Source organism: Brachyhypopomus gauderio, chromosome 5, assembly GCF_052324685.1.
Source record: "Brachyhypopomus gauderio isolate BG-103 chromosome 5, BGAUD_0.2, whole genome shotgun sequence".
Taxonomy (NCBI): domain Eukaryota; kingdom Metazoa; phylum Chordata; class Actinopteri; order Gymnotiformes; family Hypopomidae; genus Brachyhypopomus; species Brachyhypopomus gauderio.
The window spans coordinates 28,010,391-28,016,050 of NC_135215.1; the positions used below are offsets into that span (position 1 = coordinate 28,010,391).

General features: G+C 40.5%; 1 long non-coding RNA gene across 1 annotated transcript; it reads right to left on the reverse strand.

The window, feature by feature from the left end:
- Positions 1–242: 242 nt before the first annotated feature.
- Positions 243–1,148, reverse strand: LOC143513899 (uncharacterized). Its single transcript, XR_013130717.1, has 3 exons — positions 1,015–1,148; positions 580–714; positions 243–416 (listed from the first exon to the last, which is right to left on the reverse strand). It is a non-coding gene; the product is annotated as an uncharacterized LOC143513899 (long non-coding RNA).
- Between the last annotated feature and the right edge of the window lie 4,512 nt (positions 1,149–5,660).

The following is a 5,660-nucleotide window of genomic DNA, read 5'->3' on the forward strand; positions in this document are numbered from 1 at the left end:
TTAAGCAAATATTTAAGCAAAAAATCTTTTTTTGGTTTACTATATATAGAAAACCAATCAATCTAGTTTTTGAATAGTATTCATCCTTCATAAAATTATCAATTACACAAATCAATCACTAAATTTGTAATAAGAAACAGAAAGAAAGTAAACAAACAAATACCAAGCAATAAAAGAAGAAAATACCATGGGTTTGGCCTAGTTAAATGAAGGAGTTGTAAAGTGAATGATCTAATAAAATAAACAATGTGATTAAGACTTTATCACCCAACTTCAATGAGGCAGTAACCACTTTCAGTTCCTTCACAGGTGAGAAACAAGAAGGTATTGTCTGTTCAATGCTGTGAACTTCCTTGAAGTGCCCTGCATTACTCAACCTTGTGTGGAAGGTAAACACATCCTCAGAGAAGTTCTACCTGCACAATGGACACATTAACACATACATAAATAGTGTAAATTGTATTCTAGGCCATAGATGCATCATTCTACTCCAGCCAGCTACTTCAGTGCAGGTGGAAAACAGGTGCAAAGCATGCAGAAAATTTGATAAAATCACAATGAAAACATTTGCTCACATACCTTGAATCTTTGAAATACAGATCAAGCATTATTCGTGGTTTCTATCACTTTTTTCCCCATCCTTCCAGTGCACAGTCAAAACATGTTGTGGTGCATGAGTGGCAAAAGCTGTAGAGGTGACAGATTGTGATGTTCCTGTGGGGAATGCAGGGTTTTGGTGTTCCTGTGTAAAGCTATGGGTTGCAATAGATGGTGGTCTTTCCGTAGAGGTCACCGATAGGCACAGTGGGAAACGTGTGCCTCAAGAAGTACCCATAGAAATGGGAGTAGACTGATTATTTGTATCTTTATTATATCTGTCATGCAGTCAGCCTCCATGGACTCCAATACCCAGAATCCCACAGCCCGGCTGGTTCGATCCACCTCACCTCATTATTAATCTAAACCTGGTCCCCATTTACACACTGCAATATATACCTGGACTGGTTCACTTACCATTTGTGAATTCAGTAAGCATACTGAACTGTTCTCTATTACTCTCTTGGAAAGTCTGGATTACTGACATGGTTTGTTATTGTTCTCTCTCTTTGGATTACTCCTTGTGAATTGTGTGCCTCTCTGGATTGTTTTTGTTGTCTGGATTTTTTTGATCCACGTGTAAGGGGTGGCTTCAGCATTATACTGCCACTGGCTAGCAGAGGGAGCCAATGGGCTAATCAAACTAGATGAGCTACACCTGCTTGGTAGCACTTATTAGCAGCTCACTTCAAGGCACTGGTTGCTGAATTGTTTGTCAGTTTTCTGGTATACAGACTAGCTGGGGGTATTCCAAGAAGTGGGTTAAGCGAGAAAACCGGGTAAGTTAACTCAGAACGGAACTCAAGGTTTTCCGTTCCAGAAACCAAGCTTAAAGAGAACCTGAGTCAGTTACTATAGCAACTTGTGCTCTAAAGCTAACCTGCTCGCTGGCAGGTTAACTTGGACCTGAACCAGAGTTACAAACACGTCATCATGACGTGTCCTTTCCTCGAGGATCATGTGGATATTGAAGCTCAGTTTATTCGCCGAGCTCTTCGTCGGGAGCGCCTTATAAACCCCGAATAGACATAGGCTTATCATTTTCGGATTATTTTTTTAAATGAACGTTATCGTTTTTCAGCACAATCCATTACTTACATCAATAAAATTATAAAGCGTCACATTTCAAATATTACACATCGCGGATCAGCCCCAAATTCTCTCCAGATTGTTATACATCGCTGTCTGGCATTAAATTGACTAGTGCCCAGTTTTGTGGTGTTTCCTGGGCATAAGCCAGTTATGGACATCAAAGAGGAATTCCACAGCATTGTTGGTTTGTCTTTAATTCACACGGACAATAAAGAAATTGAGCAAATGGGAAGCAGTATATAACAAACTTCATTCCATTTACATTTTAAGGATTTCCTAGAGTGATTGGCTGCATTGATGGAACCTACATATGCTACCTATTCCAGCACCATTAGAACATGAAGGCGATTACATAAACAGAAAATCCATCCATAGCATTTAATGTACAGGTACTAACCTTTATAATACTTAATGAATAATGTACTTATCTTTAATGGTAACAAAAATAACGTAGCTATTGTCACCAGCCACTTTCCCTCCCCCTGACTATATCTCAGATTTGCCACCAGTCCAGAAACCAGTCCACCAGCCCTTTGGCACCATGCACTATGCACTTTATCCCTGTCCCATTTACCTACCTCACACCCACTCACACACACTGTACATACTGTACTTATATTTTTATATTTCATACCTTATACTGTTATCTATTTTACATTTTTTTTTACCTTGCTTATTTAATGTCTATTGCCTGGCTTGAACCATGACCATCTTGCACTATGTTGTCCTGCACTATGTTGTATGTAATTGCTGCTGTGATATTTTGTAGTATGTAATTGCACTGAGGCCTAGCCTAAAACCCTGTTTCAGCATACTGACAATAAAGTTGAATTGAATTGAACTGACCGTTCTCCCCATCAAGATTATATGTGATGCTTCCCACCTCATCACAAATGTTGAAGCCAGATGGCCAGGATCCGTGTATGATTCCACACTGTACAACAAATCTGAACAGAGTAGGCCTGCGGTAGTTTTGCTAGTTGTTCACATGCAGTGTAATAGTTAAATCATTGCAAACCCTAGTGTGATTATAGGACATGACGGCCTCCTTCATGAAGACAGAGGGTATCCCTGCCTGTCCTATAGGCCTACCTTATGACTCCCTATTCAGATCCTGCACCTGGACCTCAGGCCCACAGCAAAACCAGGGCAAGAATTTAAATGACCCTAGGAATCCTCGAGGCCAGGTTCCAGTGCCTGAAGGGGCTCAGAGTAACCCCTAATAGGGCGTGCCACATAATAATGGCATATGTGGTATTACACAACATTGCAACCATCCAGGAAGAGCAACAGCCTACCATCTCTGACATGCCCACAGACGAGGAACCTTACATGCATGCGGGTGACAACAGAGATGGTGGAGTTGTCAGAGACTCCATCTGCAATCACTGCTTTCCACATTAAATCATGCACCACCACCCACCCCACCATCCACCCTGTAACCTTTTAATATACATTACAGTCAAATTCACTGTTATGTTATGTTTCATTATTTCATTTTTCCTGTAAATAAATATATTTTATAATATATTTTAAGAATAAGATATAGTTATGTACAGCCATACCACTTTGTACAATATTCTTATATTTCATTTTATCTGATGCCATGTGTGTTTCACACCACTCAGATTAGACCTGGAATTAGTAAGTGTTCAATAAAAAAATATTTAAAAACTCAATACAGTATTATAAAGGTGGAGAAAATAATAATATAATCGCACCCTTCTGCTAAATATAAAAATATCATTTTCACTCACGCATTAACTCTGTTGGCAATTTTTTGACATGCTGACTGCCTTTCTCTAGCAGCTACCGCAGTATTACATTTACGTTTAATAATATCTAAATATTCTGCATACGCAGTCATTAATACTTCAAGCTACAGTGGTGTGAAATACGTTCGGCTGATTTTCGCGTTTAAGTCCATGATAAATCCTATTTATCTGCGTTCCATTAAGAATGTCTTTCATAGTTACGCGTGAACGCGCTTCTGTCTGGGTCAACCTACTCAGAGTTGAGCGACCCTGATTACTTTAACTCCGATCCGCCGTTTTGGAACCAAAAACTCTGAGTATGTCAGATCGGGGTAAGACAACTCCGAGTTCAGGGTTAAGTTTAGAGTTTGTTAAACCCGCTTCTTGGAATACCCCCCAGGTTTGCTTCCTGGTCCCCACATTTTTACCCTTCCCTGTTCTTTTAATTCACTCAGTCATAAGCTAACTCAGCAATTGGGTCCTACCTACTAAAACCCTATGGTGGCTCATCTGTTTAACCTCTAACCAGCCATCACATTATACTAAAGGTTAAGGTTTGTGTATAAATGTACTGTCCATACCATCAGTCTGATTCAACTCAGGTTGTGGAGGTTGTCTTGCAGCATGTAAAATTCACCAACATTCATCCTTTTCTTCACCAAAATAAGCTTGCACAGCCCAAGAGACGTTCTCCCTCCCAAATCACCTAATTTCCAAAACCCTATTCTAAAAGCTCTTCAGTTTTGGACAAAGGGGAGGACTGATCAATATTTTTCTCTAATTATTGGCACCATAATCTGGATTGATGTGGATGTTTGACTATCCTGGTACAGCCAAAGTCTATCTTCTGGGCGGGAAGAATGCAGTGTGGTTAGGAGTGCTTCTAATGCAGTTGCTGGTCCAGGCACATTGGTTTGTATTGAGGGTTTGGTTATCTTAATCTTGTAAAGTTCTCAACTTCAATTCACTATTTACCCTTGCAGAAGAAAACCGAGTAATTCCATCTAAAAAACCTGTTTCCATTCAGTAGTTCTAGATGTTAAGACTTTTAATTTATTTTCTTGAAAGCCTAAATCTAAGTCAAAATGCTATACAATCTGCTATAGCTGTTCTTGCATCTCTCAAGCACCCCTAAAAGAGGATCTTCAATAAAGTACACATGCTGTTTGTCAAAAAAAAAAACCCATTAAGCCACCCCTTCATCAAGTATCACTGACAGTTGATCAATTCCAGTTCTTATTCATATACCTAGATAAGCTATCTAACCCTTACTAGTCTTTGGAGGCATACCTGGGTTTGAGGCAGCTTTAAACATATACACTATATTGCTAAAAGTATTCACTCACTTCCGGGTTTCATGAGAGGCGGTCGCACTTTCTCTTGCTCCTGTACTCTCACTCACTCACTATGTGGAGAACCCACATGTTCGGAAAGAACGTTCTCAGCTGGATATGGTTTAGTGCTTGACTCGAGGGGGACGTGGAGTGGTTTGTGTCTCGCACCTCTCTCCCTGCAAGACCTTGAGGACGTGTATCTATTTCAAACTTTGATCACTGGGTTTCTGCTGATAAAAAAAAAGAAAGAGCTTGCATTCGATCATGGAGGGTCTCAATGCTCTACGTGCGAAGTTTGATCAGTTGGGAAACCGTTGACTTAAGTGAAGTTTCTTGTGCTCAAGGACAGGCTCCTTGCTAAATTCTGCATTCTCGTCTATCTACATTGGCGGCCAAACAAATTTCTATCTGAAGGTCGTCATCTTGGTTACCTGATCCTTCCCCCACACAGAGACTGTCGGAGGATGGCTCTCGCTTTCCACTGTGAATTTTGACACAAAAACTGTGTGCCAGACCTCTGGCTCCCCCCCTCCCCCGTCTAGATGGATTGTACCTCTCACTGCTTGACTGTCTGTGTTATCAATGCTTATATGTTCTGTGGAGATTTTTTGTCTCCTCCTAATGTTGTCTCTCTGTTTTCTCCATCTGCGTAAGGCAGTGCGTTTTTGACGCAGCAACAGCTCTGGGATCGCGGCCCCAGAGGAAGTCTATTTTGTTGCTGTGTACTTGTGACAATGGCAATGACAAAGTTGAATATAATCTAATCTCATCTAAAAGTGACATCCCATTCCTAATACATAGGGTTCAATATGAAGTTGGTCTACCCTTTGCAGCTAGAACTGCTTCAAGTCTTCTGAGAAGGCTGTCCACAAGGTTTAGAACT